The sequence below is a fragment of the Schistocerca piceifrons genome, chromosome 3 (genome assembly GCF_021461385.2).
Source record: "Schistocerca piceifrons isolate TAMUIC-IGC-003096 chromosome 3, iqSchPice1.1, whole genome shotgun sequence".
NCBI classification, from domain to species: Eukaryota; Metazoa; Arthropoda; class Insecta; order Orthoptera; family Acrididae; genus Schistocerca; species Schistocerca piceifrons.
Window position 1 is genome coordinate 109329927 of NC_060140.1, and position 12888 is coordinate 109342814.

The 12888-nt window shown below is 40.0% G+C and overlaps 1 protein-coding gene across 1 annotated transcript in view; it reads left to right on the forward strand.

Moving 5' to 3' along the window:
- Positions 1 to 12888, forward strand: part of LOC124789901 (hemocytin-like) — a 543737-nt gene that overhangs the window by 486438 nt on the left and 44411 nt on the right. The gene's annotated exons all lie outside the window — the stretch shown is intronic.

Genomic DNA, 12888 nt, shown 5'->3' on the forward strand with positions numbered 1-12888 from the left:
GTTACCAGTATCTGAAGATAAAAGAGACAAAAGGTCAATCCTAAGTCCTACTAGGACTGGCATAGCAAAAATATGGAAACCATAGATCGCTGAATGAGATTTTCACTCTGCAGTGGAGTGTGTGTTGGTATGAAACTTCCTGGCAGGTTAAAACTGTGTGCTGGACCAAGCCTCGATCTCGATCAGGAACACAGTTTTAATCTGCCAGGAAGTTTCAGGATAGATTGCTACACACCACACAGAATAGTTGTTGAGTCGCAGGCAGGCACAGCAAATAGAGTGGTAGAAATTCTGTTTCTGTCTTCCTGCAACTCAATACCTTCACTGTGTAGTGAGGAGCAATCTATGGCTTCCATATTCTTATTATTCCACCCTGGACCTCATATATTTAGACAGGGACTGCATATGCCACCAGTTTTGCCACATCCACAATAAATGAGATCACAAAAGTGATTAATCAATGAAAAATGGTAACTGGCTATGACAGTATTTCAACAGAAACAGTGCCCTCTTTTAGTTACCTTTTTAACCAGCCAATGAGTCCAGGTGTATTTCCTGAAACACTGAAGTATATGGTAGTACCACTCATGTATAATGGTGAAGGTAAACAAATGTGATCTAATTGTAGAACCATTCCTTTGCTCTCAAATTTTTTTGAGAAGTTAGCTTGTAAAAGAGTATTTAATTACCTTTCTGACAAAATCCTGTTAACAACAGTTCAGTGTGGTGTCCATGTGTCCGTGAAGCTTTTTTTGCTAAGAAAGCAGTATATGTCACCACAAATCCAGTTGTGGTCAAGGTGAAAAAAAATTGCCCTTTTAGCTCAGGCCTGCGTGCTTACCACTCAGAAATTTCTCTGAAACTTCTCTTGTTGTATAGGCCTGCAGCACTGCAAGCATAATTTGCTTCCTTTCATTCATTACTGTCCTATACTATAATCTTCAGAGGCATAGCAGATTAGTTAAAAAAGTATTTATTTTACAGAAGTATGCAGTAAGAATAACCAAACTTTTTGCAGGAGCCTCCAGAAAAACCTAGGGATTCTTAAACTTAGATGTGATTATGTATACTCTTATAATGGGGAAGTTCAGATAGATGTAAATACTTTAGAACACACACACACACACACACACACACACACACACACACAGGCCTGTGCACCCAGCCAGCACTATGAAGGGGCACGGGTGTGTGTTAGTGGTGTTTTTTTGCGTGTGTGTGTGTGTGTGTGTGTGTGTGTGTGTGTGTGTGTGTGTGTGTGTGTGTTTTGTGTGTGTGTCTTTGTTTGTTTGTTTGTTTGTTTGTACTCTACTGTGAGAGAAGATTTACTCCAAAACATAGCAAGTTTTCTGTCTTTTTGTCTGTTCCTGTTGATGAGGTAATGCTTCTGCTTTCTGTTGAGTAGCCCTCCTTTACTCCTAAATACATATACTTTCTAATGGTATTTGTGGTTCATAACAAGGGTGAATTTAGAATGAACAGTGAAATTCACATCACAATACTTCAAGTAAAAATCGTCTCAATACAGACAATATGTTCCTATCTGGGATTCAAATCGCAGATTTATGTTCTGGTGCAAATGTCTTTAACCAGTTATTGGTAGACATCAGGCAAGAAATTGAAAATTCTGATATTTGAAACCAAGTAGAAGAATAGCTTATTATCCACTTATATAGTTTATAAAAATATTTGGAGTCATAAATGTAAATTTTCATTAACTCTAAAATGTGTATTAAGGAGATCTTGGTATTACCAGAATATAGACTACTGACAATGCTCCATGTAAAGTTATATAAATACTTAGTTTGAAGTATTACATTGATGGCCATCAAAACTGCATTTACTAATAAGGGTTGTTTGTCAAAATGACATGAGGTGAACTACATAGTTGGATAAGCAAATATCTAACATTTCAGTGCACTTACACACAGTAAATAGGAATAACACCATCTACATTCTGTACGCAGTTGATTTCTCATTCAGAAATTACATTTGAATGTTGTCTGTTTGTAACAAGATTATTTTATGTCTCGCATAAGAAGGACAAAGTGTACCAGCACATGTCGGAATTGAATGGCAGCAGCAGGATGTGCTCCCTGCCGCCGTTGGATAAGCAGCTGCAGCAGCAAGTCGTATACTCCTAGCTCACTCATTTGTTACATAGTTTAATTCTTAATTTCTTTGCGTGTTTTTGGTACTTGCATTGTTTAATTCATAAATTTTGGGCGTATTATAGTATTTGAGAGTTGTAGCATCGCATTTTAGTACCTGAATAGTGTAAATTCGCGTAGTCATTTGTCTTCTGTTTTTGTTTTGAACAGCCAGTGTCGGTTGGTCACAGTCAGTGTGCTCCCTGCCGCCGTTGGATGAGCAGCTGCAGCAGCAAGTCATATACTCCTAGCTCACTCATTTGTTACATAGTTTAATTCTTAACTTCTTTGCGTGTTTTTGGTACTTGCATTGTTTAATTCATAAATTTCGGGTGTATTACAGTATTTGAGAGTTGTAGCATCACGTTTTAGTACCTGAATAGTGTAAAATCGCGTAGTCTCCTTCCACCGCCGAGCAGTGTGTCAGCAGTGCGCAAGTAACAGCATTACTGCATTTACTAGGCAATCTTGTATTTTAATAACCGTTTAAATTTTGTCGATTTGTTTGCGCTTTCTGTAGATTAGTTCAGACGTCCTTTGCACAACAGTTTTTAGCATGGATAGGGACTGCAACTGCTGTGTTCGGATGCAGGCTGAGTTGGCATCCCTTCGCTCCCAGCTTCAGGCATTGTTGACTTCGGTCACACAGTTTGAGGCTGTTGCCAATGGGTATCACTGTGGGGGTCCGGATGGGGGTTTGTCGGGGACGGCCAGCTCGTCCCACGCATCCCCCGATCAGACTAAGACTGTGGTTGCCCGGGATACTGCCCACATTGAGGCTGATCCCTCACCTGTGGTAGAGTGGGAGGTCGTCTCAAGGTGTGGCAGGGGGCGAAAGACATTCCGGAGGGCTGAACGGAAGGCCACTCCAGTTTGTCTGATGAACCAGTTTCAGGCTCTGTCTCAGGCTGATACTGATCTTCGGCCTGACATGGCTGCTTGCCCTGTTCCAGAGGTTGCCCCTCAGTCTGCAAGATCTGGACGGTCGCAGAGGGTGGGCTAACTGATAGTTGGGAGCTCCAACGTCAGGCGCGTAATGGGGCCCCTTAGGGATATGGCAGCAAGAGAGGGGAAGAAAACCAATGTGCACTCCGTGTGCATACCGGGGGAGTCATTCCAGATGTGGAAAGGGTCCTTCCGGATGCCATGAAGGGTACAGGGTGCACCCATCTGCAGGTGGTCGCTCATGTCGGCACCAATGATGTGTGTCGCTATGGATCGGAGGAAATCCTCTCTGGCTTCCGGCGGCTATCTGATTTGGTGAAGACTGCCAGTCTCGCTAGCGGGATGAAAGCAGAGCTCACCATCTGCAGCATCGTCGACAGGACTGACTGCGGACCTTTGGTACAGAGCCGAGTGGAGGGTCTGAATCAGAGGCTGAGATGGTTCTGCGACCGTGTGGGCTGCAGATTCCTCGACTTGCGCCATAGGGTGGTGGGGTTTCGGGTTCCGCTGGATAGGTCAGGAGTCCACTACACACAGCAGGCGGCTACACGGGTAGCAGGGGTTGTGTGGCGGCGACTGGGCGGTTTTTTAGGTTAGATGGCCTCGGGCAAGTACAGAAAGGGCAACAGCCTCAAAGAGTGCAGGGCAAAGTCAGGACATGTGGGGACCAAGCAGCAATCGGTATTGTAATTGTAAACTGTAGAAGCTGCGTTGGTAAAGTACCGGAACTTCAAGCACTGGTAGAAAGCACCGAAGCTGAAATCGTTATAGGTACAGAAAGCTGGCTGAAGCCAGAGATAAATTATGCCGAAATTTTTACAAAGGCACAGACGGTGTTTAGAAGGGACAGATTGCATGCAACCGGTGGTGGCGTGTTTGTCGCTGTTAGTAGTAGTTTATCCTGTAGTGAGGTAGAAGTGGAAAGTTCCTGTGAATTATTATGGGTGGAGGTTACACTCAACAACCTAGCTAGGTTAATGATTGGCTCCTTTTACAGACCTCCCGACTCAGCAGCGTTAGTGGCAGAACAACTGAGAAAAAATCTGGAATACATTTCACATAAATTTCCTCAGTATGATATAGTCTTAGGTGGAGATTTCAATTTACCAGATATAGATTGAGACACTCAGATGTTTAGGACAGGTGGTAGGGACAGAGCATCGAGTGACATTATACTGAGTGCACTATCCGAAAATTACCTCGAGCAATTAAACAGAGAACCGACTCGTGGAGATAACATCTTGGACCTACTGATAGCAAACAGACTCGAACTTTTCGACTCTGTATGTGCAGAACAGGGAATCAGTGATCATAAGGCCGTTGCAGCATCCCTGAATATGGAAGTTAATAGGAATATAAAAAAAGGGAGGAAGGTTTATCTGTTTAGCAAGAGTAATAGAAGGCAGATTTCAGACTACCTAACAGATCAAAACGAAAATTTCTGTTCCGACACTGACAATGTTGAGTGTTTATGGAAAAAGTTCAAGGCAATCGTAAAATGCGTTTTAGACAGGTACGTGCCGAGTAAAACTGTGAGGGACGGGAAAAACCCACCGTGGTACAACAACAAAGTTAGGAAACTACTGCGAAAGCAAAGAGAGCTTCACTCTAAGTTTAAAGGCAGCTGAAACCTCTCAGACAAACAGAAGCTAACCGATGTCAAAATTAGTGTAAGGAGGGCTATGCGTGAAGCGTTCAGTGAATTCGAAAGTAAAATTCTATGTACCGACTTGACAGAAAATCCTAGGAAGTTCTGGTCTTACGTTAAATCAGTAAGTGGCTCGAAACAGCATATCCAGACACTCCAGGATGATGATGGCATTCAAACAGAGGATGACACGTGTAAAGCTGAAATACTAAACACCTTTTTCCAAAGCTGTTTCACAGAGGAAGACCGCACTGCAGTTCCTTCTCTAAATCCTCGCACAAACGAAAAAATGGCTGACATCAAAATAAGTGTCCAAGGAATAGAAAAGCAACTGGAATCACTCAACAGAGGAAAGTCCACTGGACCTGACGGGATACCAGTTCGATTCTACACAGAGTACGCGAAAGAACTTGCCCCCCTTCTAACAGCCATGTACCGCAAGTCTCTAGAGGAACAGAGGGTTCCAAATGATTGGAAAAGAGCACAGGTAGTCCCAGTCTTCAAGAAGGGTCTTCGAGCAGATGCACAAAACTATAGACCTATATCTCTGACGTCGATCTGTTGTAGAATTTTAGAACATGTTTTTTGCTCAAGTATCATGTCGTTTTTGGAAACCCAGAATCTACTATGTAGGAATCAACATTGATTCCGGAAACAGCGATCGTGTGAGACCCAACTCGCTTTATTTGTTCATGAGACCCAGAAAATATTAGATACAGGCTCCCAGGTAGATGCTATTTTTCTTGACTTCCGCACTGTCGCCTGATAAACAAAGTAAGAGCCTACAGAATATCAGACCAGCTGTGTGGCTGGATTGAAGAGTTTTTAGCAAACAGAACATAGCATGTTGTTATCAATGGAGAGACGTCTACAGATGTTAAAGTAACCTCTGGCGTGCCACAGAGGAGTGTTATGGGACCATTGCTTTTCACAATATATATAAATGACCTAGTAGATAGTGTCGGAAGTTCCATGCGGCTTTTCGCGTATGATGCTGTAGTATACAGAGAAGTTGCAGCATTAGAAAATTGTAGCGAAATGCAGGAAGATCTGCAGCGGATAGGCACTTGGTGCAGGGAGTGGCAACTGTCCCTTAACTTAGACAAATGTAAGGTATTGCGAATACATAGAAAGAAGGATCCTTTATTGTATGATTATATGATAGCGGAACAAACACTGGTAGCAGTTACTTCTGTAAAATATCTGGGAGTATGCGTGCGGAACGATTTGAAGTGGAATGATCATATCAAATTAATTGTTGGTAAGGCGGGTACCAGGTTGAGATTCATTGGGAGAGTGCTTAGAAAATGTAGTCCATCAACAAAGGAGGTGGCTTACAAAACACTCGTTCAACCTATACTTGAGTATTGCTCATCAGTGTGGGATCCGTACCAGATCGGGTTGACGGAGTAGATAGAGAAGATCCAAAGAAGAGTGGCGCGTTTCGTCACAGGGTTATTTGGTAACCGTGATAGTGTTACGGAGATGTTTAATAAACTCAAGTGGCAGACTCTGCAAGAGAGACGCTCTGCATCGCGGTGTAGCTTGCTCGCCAGGTTTCGAGAGGGTGCGTTTCTGGATGAGGTATCGAATATATTGCTTCCCCCTACTTATACCTCCCGAGGAGATCACGAATGTAAAATTAGAGAGATTAGAGCGCGCACGGAGGCTTTCAGACAGTCGTTCTTCCCGCGAACCATACGCGACTGGAACAGGAAAGGGAGGTAATGACAGTGACACGTAAAGTGCCCTCCGCCACACACCGTTGGGTGGCTTGCGGAGTATAAATGTAGATGTAGATGTAGATGTAGGATCCTAGCCAATCAACCTGTGGTTTATCACCCCATGATATTACTGCTCACATTTCTTGGGATCCCCACGACTGCCATATGAATACAGAATCATTGGATTCGAGATGGCCATCCTCAGTTTGTTGCATGGTTACAGCAGCCCAGCATGACTCATGCTTGAGAAACAGAATATTGTTCACTCAGATTTGGAGAATCATACAGCCATGTTGCATTGCTTGATACAGGAAATGGGCTTATGTGCAGGAAGACAAGTATCCACATGGACAGTGTGCTGGTCCCTGGAACATCACAGATTAATGGTGCTGTGACCATTGTTACGTCTTCACTTAACACTTTAAACGTTGCTGTGCCCAACAACCTTGTCATCTGTATACATTTATTTAATCATATATTCTTCTATCTAGACTGTATGCAAAAAATAAGTAAAATTTTGAAATTTACTATCCTTTTTTATGTTGCATTTGTAGTAGGGAGCAGTGTAAATAAAGGCAGCATCTAAATAGGGTGGACTAGTGGCTTCCTTCAAAGCATAGTAAAACCCTGATTTTACATTCTCGTATTTTATGTTTTCCTTCTTCTTTAATTCATTTTTGTCAGTCCCAACAGAAGTCCTTGTTCTCTCAATACAATGTTTTCCCATCATTAACAATGTTGTGTTACAACATTTTCCACATTTTAAGTTTACTTTCGTATCATCACGACCTTTAACATAGATTTTCATGCATATCTCTGCAAAAAGTGCAGCATATCCCTGCTCAAAGTTAGCACTGGAACAAAGCAGAAAATGCAAACTGTATTCAAAGTTACTGATAGTGTAACCAAGATCTTCATAGTCAGCAAGTTGGCTCACTGTCACCTGTAATATAGGTTCAGACAATGGAAAATCCAGCGTGAAACAATGGCAAGATTATGAAAAGGGTAGACTGCTACTCATCATAAAGTGGACGTGGTGGGTCATAGACAGGCACAACAAAAAGACTGTTAGACAAATAAGCTTTCAGCCACAGGGCCTTCTTCTGAATTAGAGAAGACACACACACACACACACACACACACACACACACACACACAAGCGCGCGCGCACATACGCTGACGCAACTCACATGCAGAACCACTGTCTCTGGCTGCTGAGACAGAACCACAGTGAACAAAGGAGGACTCACATCAACTTTCACTCAAAGTAAACCAAACAATGGAAAATCCAGGACAGAATGTTACATTCACTCAAAGTAATTCACCTGTAAACAGACTCAATAAAAGACATCTTCTTAAATTGATACCCGTTAGAGAAATGTCAAAATGGTGTCACAGGAGATCTAAGATTCGTGCTGAACTAAGCAAATAAGATCTGTGAAAGTAGCAGGGAAAGATACCAGATAATATTCTGACACATGTGATGTGGGAATTTGTTTTCTAAAGTGCTGTGAAATTTTTTATACTAAGGCAAACATGACAAATTAGCTTTCTTAAAAACATGCATTTTCAAACAGTTTTATTTTCAGTACCAATATCTTGTAATCCCCCATTTTCAAACAGTTTTATTTGTAATACTAGCATCTTCTAATCCTATTTTCATTTAGGAAAGATAAAAAAATTTTGGTTGTAGTTGTGAAAATAACACATATTCATTTCAATATAAAAAATTGTCACTGATGTAAAGCCATGTTTCTTTTGAGTATTTGATAGAAAAAGAAACCAAGCAATTAACTGACCTAAGATCTATGCAGTAGAACCTGCTACACAAAATGCAGAAAAGCTATGAAAAAGCACAGGTGAACAACATCCTAGCTGCTCAACCCTCATAGTGTTGGATAACTTTACCCATTCTACATCCCTTCCTTCATGAGGGGATTTATGGAACACAATGTGTGAATGAATGGAGGAAATTAAAGTTCCACTCTCTTGCGTCAGTTTTCTCAATCTTGCTTGCATAAAGTATGAATTAGGTAACAACAAAACTAATTTCACATTTTGGTTTAATTTTTGACATTAAGGACAAAATATTTTCCTTGTTTATGACTCTGAGTATTTACACATTGACCTATTCTGGCAACAGTGCTTCAAATATGCGCCTGAACATTCTCTGTTGCAGAAATATTTGGGTTTCTTCTTTTTGCTGTACACAAAAATCGCCAATACTTTTTTCAGCTCCTTTACATCTAAAGCAAAGATGTGGGGAATGTTTAGCATTCTGACAAAAGAGTACTATAATATTAAAGTGAATGTGAAACCTCTTGGCTGATTTTACTAAAACTATTAAATACCAGTACTTTAGTTAATGAGGCATAGTAACATACACAAAAGCTAGGTGCTTTATTACTTACATACATACTTAGATGAAAGAAGATTGGTTTTGTCTAGGTATGGTTGATAATTATGAATTTTTGTTTAGAGAGTTATGAAGTAGATCTACAGATTTGAGCGAAATTCCAGGTATTTGTTAATGGTGTAGAAGCTGTTGTTTATTAGTAGATTTTTTAGTTCTTTTTTGAATGTATTACTGTTTGGTATTTTTTTGATGCTATCTGGCAGTGCACTGTACAGAATTTTTGGTTTGTACACAGCACTGTCCTGATATATTGATTTTCTGTGCACATCCCTATGATAGTCATCCCTGTTCCTTGTTTGATAATGGTGGATCTCACTATTCAAAGGTGAAACTTGATGGTTTTTAATGAAGCATATGCTTTCAAATTTAAATATAAATAGTAAAGTCATGATTTATAATTCCTTAAAGATACCTCTACATGGTCTTCTGTAAGCAACATAACTTATTAATCTTAAAGCTTTCTTTTGGAGCTTAAAAGACTGCTTTGCAAAAGCACACTTCAGTAGACTATGCATGTCTGCATTATATGCACTTAACATTGTTTCAGTATTGCAGCAATCTTTAAGAACTCTTAATATGTAGCAGTACTTGCTTAATTTTTTTGTTAAGCATTTCTACATGTTTTCCCATCTTAGATGCTCATCCACCCATAATCTCAAAAATTTTATGTGATTCTTTTGCTGAATGTGGCTATTCGATAATGTGGATTTTACTTTGGTCCTATTTTTGTTTCTTATATGGTTTTTCTTGTCATTGACAACTAGACAGTTACCTTTAAACCACTTTTCTGCCACTTCTGCTGTTTTGTCAATTTTTTTCTGCATCTCATAATCATTCTTCCCTTTTATAATAAAGCTGGTATCATCAGAAAATAATATGGTATCAGCTGTTGAAAAAAACTGTGTGCCAGACCGAGACTTGAACTCGAGACCTTTACCTTTTGCAGGAAAGTGCTCTACCAAGTGCCCGTGAAAGGCAAGGGTCCCGAGTTCGAGTCTCGGTCCAGCACACAGTTTCAATTTGCCAGGAAGTTTCATATCAGTGCACACTCTGCCGCAGAGTGAATATCTCATTCTGGAAACACCCCTAGGCTGTGGCTAAGCCGTATCACTGCAATATCCTTTCTTTCAGGAGTGCTAGTTCTGCAAAGTTTGCAGAAGAGCTTCTGTGAAGTCTGGAAGGTAGGAGACGAGTTACTGGCAGAATTGACGCTGTAAGGAAGGGTCGTAAGTCATGCTTGGGTAGCTCAGTTGGTAGAGCACTTGCCCACAAAAGGCAAAGGTCCCGAGTTTGAGTCTTGGTCTGGCACACAGTTTTAATCTGCCAGGAAGTTTCATATCAGCGCACACTCCACTGCAGAGTGAAAATCTCATTCTAGAAACATCCCCCAGGCTGTGGCTAAGCCATATCCCTGCAGTATCCTTTCTTTCATGAGTGCTAGTTCTGCAAGGTTCGCAGGAGAGCTTCTGTAAAGTTTGGAAGGTAGGAGACGTGATACTGGCAGAAGTAAGGCTGTGGGGACCGGGCGTGAGTTGTGCTTCGGTAGCTCAGATGGTAGGGCACTTGCCCGCGAAAGGCAAAGGTCCCAAGTTCGAGTCTCGGTCGGGCACACAGTTTTAATCTGCCGCACAGTGAAAATCTCATTCTGAAGTTTTAGGACACTGAAGAGAGCTGTTTGTGTAAATTTGCCTTTCCTGAAACCATTCTGTGCGTTTACAAGAATTTTATTTTTGTTTAGGAAGTCTAGCAATCTCTCATACATTATTCTTTTGATTATTTTCAAAGATACAGATAATAATGATAGAGGTCTCAAATTTTTAATGTCAAACTTGTCACCACTTTTAGAAACTGGTATTACTGTAGACTGCTTAAGTTTATTTGGAAACACACCAGTTTCAAAGGAGCCATTGATTATGTCCCAAGTTGAGAGACAACATTATTGGTACTATATTTAATAATATTGTCAGGGACACCATCAAATCCACAGGTCATTTTACTCTTTAGTTTGCTGATAGCCATTTGTACTTCTTTGGGTGTTATGGGATATAGGTACACTGTCTGTTCATTTATTGGAGTTGTTACCTTTGTCTTTGGATTATATTTAGTGGTGATCATGTTTTCAGCTACATTAATATAATGATCATTAAATATATTAGCTATTAGAAGTGGACCATCAACAACTTCATTTTTGTGTTTTATGGTGATTTTATTACTTCCACTTTCATGTTTGCCTGTATAATTATTAATAACTTTCCATCATAGATTTTGTTTTGTTGTTACCTTTTCTGATATATGATTCATTGTACTTCCTTTTTGCAGCAATTATAGCTTCCCTGTGCTTTTTCCTATAACACTTGGCATATGGTGTCAAGATAGTATTTTGCTTTGCACACTTATATAGCATCCTAAGACTTTCTGATGACTCTTTGATTTGTTATCCATGAATTTGTTTATTTTCATTCTCTTCAGAGGGAAGTAACTATCAAAGCAGTATTTATGATTTGACAAGAACTTATTGAATTTCATATCTACAGAACTAAAGCTTTCCAGGTCCCAGTTTACATTTTTAACATTAGATTAACTACCCTAATGCTGTCATCATTAATTAATCTTTTCTCAATATATCTCCTGTTGTCACTTTTCTCACGAGATTTCTCGAAAGCCAATTTAACTGCTTGATGATCAGAGAAACCTGTATCCAATACCTCAGATTAGAGCCACATTTTGATTTGCCAATGAATATTGTATCTATAGTACTTTCACTCTTGCAGCTGTATCTCATGGTATCTTCTACACACATGTCCATGTTCTATGTTTTTAGTAGATTAACAAGTTTTTGCCCTTTTTTACAGTTGTCCTTGAAATTAATATTGAAATCCCCAAGCACAATTATGTATTTTGACTGTCTGTTTAGATAATTCAGAAGATTTTCCAAATTTGCAGAGAATAATACAAAATTGCCAGATGGGGACCTATATATACATGTAATTACAATTTTACTATCTGTTAGTTCACATAAACAATATTCCTTTTTCAATTCAGTAGACACTTTTAAGCCTAATTTCCTTTGATTTAATACCAGTTCTTACATATATACATGTTACACCCCCTCTGTATGTTTCCGTGCAAAAGCTGCTGACCAACTGGAAGTCTGAGATCCCAACTGCACATTTTTGTAGTTCTTGTAGCCAGTGTTCAGTTATACACAAGATAGAAATCTCCTTAAATGAACCATTCAAAAGGACCTCTAACTCATACAGCTTACTGGTTAAGCCCTGTACATTATGATATAGGATAGTTAAAGAATTATTCAGTTCTATGACAGTTATGTTTCTGGCTTGGTTTCTTCTTTGAAGAGTAGGCTCTAGTCTTTCTGTTTCTGACCTGATTTTCACCTCCTAGGGGCCCTGGACTTCTTCTTGGTTGTTTTCTTCTGCAGTGGATTGGGCCATAAAACATCCTTCATATGTTGTTTGGATGCTAACTTCTGCCTGGTGCTTTGTCGTGACCTGTTGTTTTTAACTTTTGTCCACTCTGGTACAGCTTCCTTCTCAGTCTTTTTACATGGTGATGTCTTCTGTGCTGGTTCCCTGCCATTTGTTCATTCCACTGAACGCATATTTACTGTTAACTTTTTGGTTTCTTCTTCTGTTATTTTCATATACTGTGGTGATACTGTCTTCTGTGTTCCTTCCTTGTCACTTGTTCATTCCATGGTATCCATATTTGCTGTTAATTTTTTGGTTTTGTCTTCTGTTATTTTCCCATATTGTAAGCATACGGTTTTGTTGAGTGACCGATCTGCCTGTTTCAAGCAGTTAACAGAGATCAGTGATGGTGCGGTGGGCTGAATCATGGCTGAATAATGAAGGTTCATGCATAATTTTTCCTTCCCTTTCAGCACCAAATGTAACCCATGCTTTGTATAATCAGTCCTCCTTAAAAAGAGATTTACATCCAGTACCTCAGCGTGACTGTACTGGGCAACAAATTCCATCAAGAATG